Genomic DNA, 13,584 nt, shown 5'->3' with positions numbered 1-13,584 from the left:
GACCACAATTCAAATACTCAATTTCTCAACTACAGTTTGAATGGGAGATCACAAATGAATTTCAAGCCTTTTCTAAATTCTTCAACTTTTGCCTCATGTGGATTTCCTCATGTGCAATAAGGGATGATTCATGAGTGAAGTAACATCCACAGACTGGACATTTGAAAGATTTCTCCCCTGTGTGAGTCCTCTGGTGTCTCAAAAGGCAGGAATTCTGACTAAAACGTTTCCCACATTCAGGACATTCAAAGGGTTTCTCTCCTGTGTGAGTACTCTGGTGTCTCAGAAGGCTGAAATTCTGACTAAAATGTTTCCTACATTCAGGACATTCAAAGGGTTTCTCTCCTGTATGAGTCCTCTGATGTTTTAATAGGCTGGAATTATCAGTGAAACATTTCCCACAATCAAGACATTCAAAGGGTTTCTCTCCTGTGTGAATCCTCTGGTGTTTCACTAGGTTGTTTTTCTGACTAAAACGTTTCCCACAATCAGGACATTCAAAGGGTTTCTCTCCTGTGTGAGTCCTCTGATGTTTCACTAGTTCATGATTATAACTGAAACTTTTCCCACAATCAGGACATTCAAAGGGTTTCTCTCCTGTGTGAGTCTGCTGGTGTTTCACCAGTTCAGATTTATAAATGAAACTTTTCCCACAATCAAGACATTTAAAGGGTTTCTCTCCTGTATGAGTCCTCTGGTGCTTCACCAGGTTGGAGTTGTCACTGAATCGTTTCCCACAGATAGGACATTCAAAGGGTTTCTCTCCTGTGTGAGTCCTCTGGTGTTTCACAAGGCTGGAATTCTCACTGAAACCTTTCCCACAGATAGGACATTCAAAAGGTTTCTCTCCTGTGTGAGTCCTCTGGTGTTTTACTAGGCTGGAATTATCACTGAAACTTTTACCACAATCAAGACATTCATAGGGTTTCTCTCCTGTGTGAATCCTCTGATGTTTCACAAGGGTGGAATTCTGACTGAAACCTTTTCCACAATTAGGACATTCAAAGGGTTTCTCTCCTGTGTGAGTCCTCTGGTGTTTCACAAGCCTGCAATTATAACTGAAACATTTCCCACAAATAGGACATTCAAAGGGTTTCCCTCCTCTGTGAGTCCTCTGGTGTTTCACCAGGTCGGAATTATAACTGCAACTTTTCCCACAAATAAGACATTCAAAGGGTTTCTCTCCTGTGTGAGTCCTCTGGTGTTTCACAAGCCTGGAATTATAACTGAAACTTTTCCCACAAATAGGACATTCAAAGGGTTTCCCTCCTGTGTGAGTCCTCTGGTGTTTCACCAGGTCGGAATTATAACTGCAACTTTTCCCACAAATAGGACATTCAAAGGGTTTCTCTCCTGTGTGAGTCCTCTGGTGTTTCACAAGCCTGGAATTATAACTGAAACTTTTCCCACAAATAGGACATTCAAAGGGTTTCTCTCCTGTGTGAGTCCTCTGGTGTGTCACAAGGCGGGAATACTGAGTGAAACTTTTCCCACATTGAGGACATTCAAAGGGTTTCTCTCCTGTGTGAGTCCTCTGGTGTGTCACAAGGCGGGAATACTGAGTGAAACTTTTCCCACATTGAGGACATTCAAAGGGTTTCTCTCCTGTGTGAGTTCTCTGGTGACTCACCAGGTTAGAATTCTGACTGAAACATTTCCCACAGATAGGACATTCAAAGGGTTTCTCACCTGTGTGAGTTCTCTGGTGTGTCACCAGGTGGGAATTCTGACTAAAACCTTTCCCACATTCAGGACATTCAAAGGGTTTCTCTCCTGTGTGAGTCCTCTGGTGTGCCAGAAGGCAAGAATACTGAGTGAAACTTTTCCCACATTCAGGACATTCAAAGGGTTTCTCTCCTGTGTGAGTCCTCTTGTGTGCCACAAGGCAAGAATACTGAGTGAAACTTTTCCCACATTCAGGACATTCAAAGGGTTTCTCTCCTGTGTGAGTCCTCTTGTGTGCCACAAGGCAAGAATACTGAGTGAAACTTTTCCCACATTCAGGACATTCAAAGGGTTTCTCTCCTGTGTGCGTCCTCTTGTGTTCCACAAGGCAGGAATACAGAGTGAAACTTTTTCCACATTCAGGACATTCAAAGGGTTTCTCTCCTGTGTGAGTCCTCTGGTGTCTCACCAGGTGAGAATTCTGACTGAAACATTTCCCACAGATAGGACATTTAAAGGGTTTCTCTCCTGTGTGAGTCCTCTGATGTTTTACTATGTCGGAATTCTGACTAAAACATTTCCCACAATCAGGACATTCAAAGGGTTTCTCTCCTGTGTGAGTCCTCTGGTGTGTCACAAGGCTGGAATTGTTAATGAAACATTTCCCACAATCAAGACATTTAAAAGGTTTCTCTCCTGTGTGAGTCCTATGATGTGTCATGACATCGGAATTTCTAATGAAACTTTCACACAATCAGTACACTCATATTTTTTTCTCCCTGTTGTGAATCCTCTGGTGTATCACCCATGTTCACTAATGTATTTACTGCACTATGAGTGCTTTTATGGCTTATCTTTTCTGTGGGTCCTTCCATGAACGACGAGAGCTGTTCTGACCAAAGCTTTTGCCAAAATCAGATGATTTCTATGGCTTTTGTCCTTGTGGCTCCTCTTGTGCATAATCAGTTGTGATTTGCAATATGTGCTTTTCCAACAATAGACACAATTACGGAGCTTTTCCACAGCTGATATTCTTGAGGAAGTCAAAAATATGGACAATCCCTTGTTTAGTGGTGCTTTCATTCAATCCGTTTTCCTTCTCAGAGGGCGAGGCCTGGATCCTAGTCACTTTTTCCTCCACTGATTTCCAGATCTTTCCCTCTTTTACTCAATGAAAAATAATCTCCCTTGACTGTTCACGTAAGGTATCCTTCAGTTTTGAATAATCCACTTATTCAAGCTTGAAATCTTTATTATTTTCTTTTTTTCTAAGAGCTGTTGGAGGAGGAGGAGAATTGTGTGGTTTTCTGAAGGAAATGGGAAATATTTTGATTTCTGGCTCGATTTCCTTTGCTCTTCATTGTTGCTTGTTATTCTTAGCTGTCCAGAGTACTCTTCTTCCCATCCTCTTTTCTATTAGATTTAAAGAAAAGTGTAACTTTAATTTTTATAAAATGGTGAGAGGTGTGAAAAAAAGAAAAAAGTATACATTAGAATGAAAAAGCAAACATGTCACAATGATAGAATAATCTCTTACATTGTTTATGATTCATCTGACACATGGAATACTACCGACATCCATGTTCAAATATCCATTCAATCAAATTCAGTTGTTGATTTGGGTAAAATTTCTTGTTCACTTCAGTCAATCAGAAATCCTTAGCAATACAAAGGGTTATCATAAAATACATCTGGAAATGATGCAGATAATTCTAGATATTTGTATACAGAGAAAAATATAGATACACACTCCTACAAAAGTATATATGGAGAAAATCCATGTCTTTCAAGCCTGGAAAAATGTCCCAAAATAGTGATGGCTTTAACTGATGGATAACAGAATAACAGAGTTGGAAGGGACCTTGAAGGAAGAAGGGAGAATTTTAATGGTGGAAATGACGATAAATCAAGAAAAGATGTTGATAACAGCAATATATGCACCAAAAAATAAACAAGAAATACTTTATCAAAAACTACACAGGAAAATATTGGAAATGGAATATCAAAATATTTGTTTAGTAGCAGGCTTTAAAGCAACTGTGAATGAAAAATTAGATTACAAAAGTAGTAAAATAGGGGGAAAAGGAAGAAAGAGATTACGTAAGGTGTTTGTTAAAAGAGCAGAAGAAATCTGCGTACAGAAAGTCTGGAGAGAAATGAACCCAAAAAAGACTCAGTATACATTTTATTCAAATAGACACAAATCTTGGTCTGGAATGGATATGATATAGATGTCCCCTAAATTAAGAACTAATATATATGAAGTTGAGATAGAACCCAATATTTGGGCTGACCATAATCCGATAAAGCTGAGTTGGACAGGAGTAAAGAAGAAATCAAGGTGGACACGGAATCAACTCTTATTAAAAGAGAAAGAATTTCAGAAATAGCAGTTAAGGAAATGGAATTCTTTTTCAAAGAAAATTAAAAAGAAGACATTTCACTCCAGTACATATGGGATACAGCCAAAGCATACTTCAGAGGATTAGCTATAACTGATACGGCTGAAAAGAATAAAGAGAAAAAGCAACAGTGTACAACGCTAAAGGAAGAGTTTAAAAAATTGGAGCTAGAACTTCAAAAAGATCCACAAAAAAACCTCTTAAAAGACAAATGGAGATAATTAAACATAAATTAAACCTAATAAGTCAGAAGAATTGGCTCAACAAATCAGAAGGGCAAAACATTTTTTTTCCAAAAATGCAAGTAAACTGTGAAGATGGTTGGCTTATAAATTGAAAAAAAGAGAGAAAAATTTGATAAACAAATTGCAAGATGAGAAGGGAGATGTGCAACTCCAAAATGAGGCAATAAAAAAATAGTTAAAGAATATTATGAAAAAATATATAATATAGAAAAAAAATCTCTCTGGGAAAATACAACATATGGAATAAGCCAATCTACCAAAAATTCCAGAAATTTTTTTTAAAAAAATAACAATGTTGGAAGCTATAAAAAGACCAAAAACATGATAAAACTGCATGACCGGATAGACTTCCTGCAGAGTTCTATAAATGCTTTGAAGATACATTAATTCAGACAACATATCATAAACATCAGACAAGACCCAGAAATTAAGGGAATGGAGATAAAAGACGAAAGCTATAAATTACAAGCAATTTGCAGGTGACGTGATATTTACCGGTATCACAGAAGAAATGTTGGAGAGAACCCCTAAAGCAGGGGTGTCAAATTGCCTGGGGACCGGACATGTCACCCGGAAGCCATTCCCACCTCATTGCAGGCAAAGGCAAACGGTCCCCATATGTCGCACAATTTCACCAGTTTGACATGTCTGCCCTAAACTATTGAAAAGGATTGAGGAATTTGGAGAAATAGCAGGATTGAAGATAAATAGAGAAAAAACAAAAGTTATAGTTAAAAACCTTACATCTAAGAAAAAAGAACAATTGTCAGAAAAAATGGATTTTCAAATAGTTACGAAAGTTATATATTTTGGAATATACCTAACATCAAGATTTGCAATGATAAAACATAACTACATAAAATTACTTAAATCAAATAAAATTAGATCTAGAAAAATGGAAAAACGTACAACTATCAGTGCTAAGAATAGCTACTGTGAAAATGAATAGTTTAGGAAAACTGCTCTTCTTGTTCCAAACAGCACCTATAAAAATACAGAAGAAATTTGTTGTTGATTTAAACGCTTTGATTTTGAAATTTATTTAGCAAGGAAGGAAAGCCAGAATTAAACTGAAAATGCTACAAGAATCCATAGAAAATGGAGGATACAGATTACCAGATTGAGTCTTATATTATCAAGCATGGGTCTTAATATGGCTAAAAGAATGGATAAATCTCAGACATAAAAGACTGTTATATCCAGAAGGACATGATCCGCAACTAGGATGGCATGCATAGATATTTTCAAAATCATTATATAAGATTGACGTATAAAGGATACCTAAGGGAAATTAAAATTTAAACAAGAGCTTGTAGACCATGGTACTGAATTATCATGGTGGCCATACTTTCAAATTCCATCGACCTATGATAAAGATGCGAAAATATATGACTTTTATAAAGAACAGACAATGTTTGATCAGACACTGTTGACCTCTGATAAAAAACTGATTAAGAAACTGTACAACTTTCTATTAAATTCAAAAATGGAGGATGAAGAAGTGAAAGAAACAATGATAGTGGGCAGAAAACTTTAGATACAATATAGAATTAGAGAAATGGCAAAATCTTTGGGAAAAAAATTATAAATTGACCACGGCAAGTTCTTATAAAGAAAACTAACAAAAAATGTTCTATAGATGGCAGTTACCACCTGCTAGATTAGCAAAAAGGTTTTAAAATATGTCCAGTAAAATGTTGGAAATATAATAAAACACCTGGCCTGTATTACCATATGTGGTGGCCTTGTGTTAAAGAAAAAAACATTGGGCCAAAATAAACATGGTTAGAAAAAATGTTAGGAAAACATGTAGATTTTAACCCCGAACTCTTTTTATGAGGTATAATATCAGAAACATTTAATAAGCAAAGGGTATATTTAACATTGCATGTATTAACAGCAGCAGGGATTGTATTTGCTCAGCACTGGAAGAATGAAGAAAGACCAAGAAGATATTGGACTGTGCTGAAATTGAGGATCAAAAAGAAAGAAGATACAGAATATTTTCAAACATGGAATTTATTTCATCAATGGTTGGAGAAAAGGGGTAGAGACTAAGAATGTAACTTGTATTATTAATAAAACAAATTGGACTAGAAAACATGATGTTTAAGCACCAATCAAATGTAATCAGAGAAAAATCGTTTTAAAAATTGTAAAAAAAAGCAAAACAAAGAACAACAGAGTTGGAAGGGACCTTTGAGGTCTTCTAGTCCAAACCCCTGATCGGGCAGGAGAAACGATTACTATTCCTGACAAATGGCTGTCCGGTCTCCTCTTAAAAACCTCCAGTGAAGCAGCACTCACGACGTCTGGAGAGGGAAGCCATTCCCAAAGAATCAACCTTCGCTTGAAGGAGACTTTTTAAATCTTCCCACCAGTACAAAAATTGCAGCCCCCAGTTTAACAGCCTGCAGCACCAGCGGACTGAAAAGTTGGGGAGGGAAGGAAAATGCAGCAGCAGCAGCTGACCTGCTTCAGCCTAGTTGCTTCTCTGCTCGGACGCCGTGGAGGAAGCCCAACAGCCCCGCTCGCTCCCGGCTTCTCCTCCGACCTGCCCTCCGCTCACCTCCCAGCTGCTGCTTCGACCCTGGGAAGAGGAGAAGATCCTCTCTGCACACCATCTTCCTCCTATGAGTGATCAGGAAGAGGACGTTCCTCGGCGCTTCCACTCTTCTCCCTCCCTTTCTAGCAATATAGTACTCGATGGTTTTAACTCTCTCAAACTCAAACACAAATGCCATATTCTGTATTGTCCGCTTTCTAGGTACAGAGGTTGCCTATTTAACCGCGGATAGGTGGTCTCTGCTTAAGGCGTTTGCATGATTCCCTCCCCCCGATTAAAAGCTATCAAGTCGTTCCTGATTTCTAGCAACCAACCTTTGCAACAGAGCCTAGTGAAATGTATGCTAATTAGATTACTTACATCGGAAGATTATACCTATGTGCTAAGCCCCAAACGTTCATGATGATTTTACACAATTACACAATCAGCTTTCCTAGGGGTGACTCTCAGTGGAGATCAAAATCTCTACAACCGAAATCTTTATGACTTATTTAGCAGCAACATCAGGCCAGATTTAGCAGCAACATCAGCCAAGATGCTCCGTGGGGGCCAACTTCGCTCCTGCTGGCTAGAGCTGCATCCAAGAGCACCCAGCATACCATTCCTGAAGGAGATAATAATAATAATAATAATAATAATAATAATAATAATAATAATAATAATAAGAAGAAGAAGAAGAAGAAGAAGAAGAAGAAGAAGAAGAAGAAGAAGAAGAAGAAGAAGAAGAAGAAGAAGAAGAAGAAGAAGTTGGAAGGGACCTTGGAGGTCATCTAGTCCAACCCCCTGCTAAGGCAGGAAATCCTATACCATTTCAGACAAATGACTGTCCAGTCTCTTCTTAAAAACTTCCAGTGTGGGGCTTCCGGTGGCTCCGCGGCGACGGAGGGAGCCTTCCCGGGCTGCCCGCGGCTCAGCTGGTGTTTTTTCGCCCGAAACAGCGCCGATCAGCTGTTCGGGCGAATCTGAAGCCCCCTCCTCGGGAGAAGAGGAGGGGGTGAGCCCCCAGGTGGGGGTTGAGTTCTCCGGGGCCGCCTGAGCTTGGAGCTTGGGCGGCCGAAGGATTGAACTCCCCCGTAGCCTGGGCTGCTCCCAGCTGACCAGCGTCTCTGCTCCGGACTTTATGGAGCAGAGCCAGGCGTCTGCGACCATCCCTGCTTGAAGGAGAGACTATGAAAGGGAAAGAGCAGGCAGAGCAGTACAAGAGGGAAAGATGAAGAGATGAAGAAGATTTTATTTTACTCTCAAGCTTGATGGACTTTGTTTAAAACTTAAAGTGAAAGTGCGTCACAATTGTAAGTAAAAGATGGCGGCTAAACCTCCCCCTAGAACTTTTCGGAGTGCTGGAAATTCTCCGGTGCAACAACAATCATTGCTGCAGGCGTTGCATTCTCCTGATGTATTGACATCGAAGGATCTTGAAAAACATACCCAGTTAATTTTGGAGTCAATGGGTGTTAAATTTCTACAGATGGAGGAGAAATTGGAGAAATTGGAGCAGAGAATGGAAGAAAGGATGGAACAGAAACTTAGAGAAATGAAGGTAGACATTTTGTCCTCAGTGCAAAAAGTTGCTAAATGTGTGGAGGTGCTGGATGATCAAGTGCAAGACTTGATTCAAAAGAATGCTTTATTAGAAGCAAAAGTATTGGAAATTGAAGATTTAAAAGACAAAATTGACAGTGAACAGAGCTTGGCCCAATTTTACCAGATGCAGTTTGCTGTGAGAATTAGAGGCCTAAAAGAGAATATTAAGGAAGATTTAAAGCAGCTGGTTTCTGAGGCTTTTGAGGGAGTATTGAACCATCCAGCATCTGAATTAAAACAAGGTATGGACAAAGTGTTCCGTGTGAATTCGTGGATTGCTAAACAGAGAAAGTTGCCTAGAGATGTGGTGGTTTATTTTGTAAAAAGGGAAATTAGAGATGAAGTTATACAAGCTGCCTACGATACCAAAGTTGTGATTGCTGGTCAACAAGTTTTGGTTTTAAAAGAAATTCCTCCAAAGATTTTAAAGAGAAGGAAGGATTTTATATTTCTTGTGCAAGAGCTCAAGCAAAGAGATATAAGGTTCAGATGGGAGATCCCAGTTGGGTTGAGCTTCATGTATGATGGCAAAAGATACTGTTTGAGTAATGTGAAGCAAGCGCATGATTTTTATAATAATGTCTTGGAAGTAACCCCATCAACACTTCTGGAAGCTGCAGAGGGATCTGGAGAAGGAGAACATCAAGAGGATGAAGATGCACAGATAGACGAGAAGGGTACAGGAGGAGTTCAAGCTGCAACTCTTTTGGATGATCTTAGAGAACAGAGGGTGACGCGTGCTGCCTTAAAACGCTCAAAAAAGAAAAAAAAATAAGACCAGTAGAAATCTATGGAACTTCCACAAAATATTTATAGTTAAGTGGTAGTTGTGTTTTTAAAAAAAAAAAAGTTTTGGGATGCTATGTATGGTAATAGATTTTTTTTTTTTTAATTTGGAATTAATGGACAACTTACTACAGAGGAAGAGGAAGAAAGTTTTGTGGGTTAATGTGGGTTAATTTGTGTAAGAACTATTTATTAAAGTGCAAATGAGAATATGTTAAGGTAATAGTGAATTGTGGAAGAACATAGATGGGAATGATGCTAGTTTTCTTTTATTTTAGTTTTTTATATATATTTAGTATTATTAAGGATTGGTTTACTATATACAAGCTAGAGAGTGATGGATTTTAGAGTTTATAATTGTTAGTATATGATTGTTTATGATTGCCTTTTAGATATATACCTTGTATTTTGCTCTGGGAAGTGGGGGGGGGAGGGGGGAGGAGGGGAAGTGGAGGGGGGGAGGTAGGGGAGGGAGGAGGGGGAGGGGGAGGGGGGGAGATAGGGGGGAGGTAGGGAGGGGAGGAGGGAGGGGGAAGGGGGGTTTTTTTAAAGGAAAATTGTATTTTATAAAACTTTTCAATAAAAAAAAAAAAAAAAAAACTTCCAGTGTTGGAGCATTCACCACTTCTGTAGGCAGGTTGTTCCACTGATTAATTGTTCTGTCAGGAAATTTCTCCTTAGTTCTAGGTTGCTTCTCTCCTTGACTAGTTTCCATCCATTGCTTCTTGTCCTGCTCTCAGGTGCTCTGGAGAACAGCCTGGCTCCCTCTTCTTTGTGGCAGCCCCTGAGATATTGGAACACTGCTATCATGTCACCCCTCACCCTTCTCTTCTTGAAACTACACATACCCAATTCCAGCAACCGTTCCCTATATGTTTTAGCCTCCAGTCCCCCAATCAACTTTCTTGCTCTTCTCTGTACTCTTTCTAGAGTCTCGACATCTTTTTTACATCGTGGTGACCAAAACTGGATGAAGTATTCCAGGTGTGGCCTTACCAAGGCATTGTAAAGTGGTATTAGTACTTCACGTGATCTTGATTCTATCCCTCTGTTAATGCAGCCTAGCACTGTGTTGGCTTTTTTGGCAGCTGCAGCACACTGCTGGCTCCTATTTAAGTGATTGTCCACTAGGACTCCGAGTTCCCTCTCACAGTTGCTACTATTGAGCAAGGTACCCCCTATACTATACCTGTACATTTGGGTTTTCCTGCCTAAATGTAGAACCTTCCGTTTTTCACAATTGAATTTCATTTTGTTAGATAGTGCCCAGTGTTCGAGTCTGTCCAGATCCTCCTGTATCTTAACCCTATCTTCTGGAGTATTGGCTATTCCTGCCAGCTTGGTGTCATCTGCAAATTTGATGAGTTTCTCATCTATCCCCTCATCCAAATCGTTGATGAAGATGTTGAACAGCACTGGGCCCAGTGCACTTCCTTCCATGTAGATGTAGTTCCATTGAGGACCACACGCTGAGTACGGCCTGTCAGCCAGCTACAAATACATCTGGTGGTGATGCTAACCCACATTTTTCTACCTTATGAAGTAGTAGGTTATGATCTACTTTATCAAATGCCTTACTGAAATCCAAGTAAATTATATCTACAGCATTCCTATGGTCCACTAGTTTTGTCACTTGGTCAAAGAATGCAATAAGGTTTGTCTGGCACAATCTGTTTTTGACAAACCCATGTTGGCTTTTAGTGATAACTTTGTTTGCATCAAGGTGTTCGCTGATTTGTTGTTTGATTATCTTTTCCAGAATCTTCCCAGGTATTGAGGTCAGGCTGATAGGTCTGTAGTTTCCAAGATCTATTTTTTTCCCTTTTTAGAAGGTGGGAACTACATCAGCTCTCTTCCAGTCCTCTGGTAGTTCCCCAGTGCTCCAGGATCTTTGAAAAATATATTTCAGTGGTTCTGAGATCACGTCTGCCAGTTCCTTGAGAACCTTGGGGTGTAATCCATCTGGTCCTGGTGAATTGACCTCATCTAGGCTGGACAGGTGCTCACTTACCATTTTCTTGCCAATCTTAACTTGCGTTTCTATTCTGTTTTTTATGGCACTGGTTTTGGTAGGTTGGACAGTTTTTTTCCCTTTGTGTAAAGACAGATGCAAAAAAAGAGTTAAATAGTTCTGCTTTCTCCCTGTTGCCTGTCACCTTCTTGCCACTTTCCCCCATTAAAGGACCAATCATTTCCTTAACTTTTTTCTTGTTTTTTATATGTTGAAAGAAGCTTTTTTTGTTATTTTTGACTTTGGTCGCAAGCCTTAGTTCATTTTGAGCCTTAGCTTCCCTCACTTCATCTTTGCAGGCACGGGCTGTTTGCTGATATTCTGCCTTAGTTATGTGTCCCTCCTGTATCTGCTGAATGCTAAATGCCATGTACTTCTGTAAATTTTCTTGCACAGAAGTCTCTGTTAGGTCAGAGAGAGAAAAATATGCAGCAGGGCATTGCAAATGGGGCTAAGAAGGAGTGGGCGATTGTGAATATATGGTAGAAGAAATATTTCTAAAATATATTTTTAAAAAGAAAACAAAAGGCAAGAATAGAATATCCCACCAAAGCACATGGCCGACTGATCACCAGGCTAACCTGTTTAGAGGGACACCCTGCATTGCTGTTTTTAATGTACATCTTGTAGATTTTGGATGACAAGAGTGGCCTTTTCAGCTATTGCATCTGTGCTCTGATGCATGGAGGAATCTGAAATAAAAGAACAATCAGGACAATGATTTGGCTGACTTACCTTAAATAACAAGCCATTGTAGGCAAATACAATAGATGGTTAAGAGAAGGCTTTGATGTTTAACTTTTAATGTTGGTTCATCTGTTCAGCACTTTGCCTTTATTCACAGTAGATACATGAAGGACAAATTGATTCGAACTAGAGGTAGAAATTCACCAATTTTGGGCCTCCTTTGCAAGGCTAGGAAACTAACATTCTTACAATATGTTTGTTAATATTGACCTGATTTACTATATGTAAATCCATTTTTGTCTTTTTAATGCACATTTCTTTTCTTAATGTTTTGCCCATCCTTGTTTTCCTGTTGTAATTTTTGTCGTTTTATCTTAGTTTGTATTCTATCTTAATTTGCCTATTTTTTCTTTAAAAAGGCCCCTTACCAGAAGCAATTTCATATGGCTGCTCTGTACCAATTTTCTAAGCTGCCTCTAAATCTAGAATCATAACATCATAGGGTGGGAAAGCACTTCAGTGATCTTCTAGTCCAACCCGCTGCTCAAGGCAGGAGCCTTCTATAACCCCAGTTAAATGACTGTCTGGTTTATACTGGAAAACCTCCAATGATGGAGCACCCACAATGCCAGGAAGAGAGCTATTCCATCGATCAATTGCACTCACTGACAGAAAATTTCTCCTTACTTCTAGATTGGATCTTCGTTTGACAACCTTCCACCCACGAACTTCTTCTTCTGCCTTCTGTTGCCCTACAGAATAAGTTTATCTCCTCTTCATGACAGCCCCTCAAGTAATGGAAGACAGCTATCATGCCCCCGCAATCCTTCTGTTCCATGGCCTAGACATACCTAATTCTCTCAACTGTTTGTCATTTAGCGTCCAGACCATTTATCATTTCTTCTCTGCACATTTTCCAGGGCCTCAACATGTGTTGAGTCATGGGACCAGAATGGGGCACAGTATTCTAAGTGTGGACTCACCAGCGTGGTGTAAAGTAGTACTATCATTTCTTGTTGTCTTGAGATTCCTTGCTCCTAATTGTCCACAAGGACACCTAGATACCTCTGTTGAGCCAGATATTACATGTTCTATTCCTGTTCTTTTTGCTTTTACTACCTAGGTGTAGGACCTTATTTTATTCACCACTGAGCTGCATTTTCTTGGCCCAATGCTCAGATGTGTCAAGAATCTTCTGGCAAAACAAATGGCTGTTTTAGAGGGAAACCATAGCTTATCCGGTATGAAATGTCCTAATTTCCCTCTGTCAGAGGGGCAGTGATGGAGAAGACAATCGCTAAATATGAGAAGGATGCCAATCAAAAAAATCTTCAGTTAGCTGTTCTAATTTTTAAACTGTGCCTAATGAATTGCTGTATTTTCATAGAATTTAGGACTAGGACAGATAGCAATGCAACAATAAATTAAGAGGCAGAAGTATAACTGCAGCTAACCTCATAAGAGGCAGAGAGTGGCGGGAATGATGTATGATTGAAACTGAAAATTAAAATTTATAAATGAGAAAGAAAGATGAGTAAAACAGATTACTTAGAGATGCAGATTGCACAAGAAACAGATTAGAAACCCACTGTATGTATCACTGACAAGAGTTGGGTAATGAACATTACATTATCTTTT

The sequence above is a fragment of the Vipera ursinii genome, assembly GCF_947247035.1.
Source record: "Vipera ursinii genome assembly, chromosome: 2".
Classification (NCBI taxonomy): domain Eukaryota; kingdom Metazoa; phylum Chordata; class Lepidosauria; order Squamata; family Viperidae; genus Vipera; species Vipera ursinii.
This window is presented reverse-complemented; position numbering follows the sequence as displayed.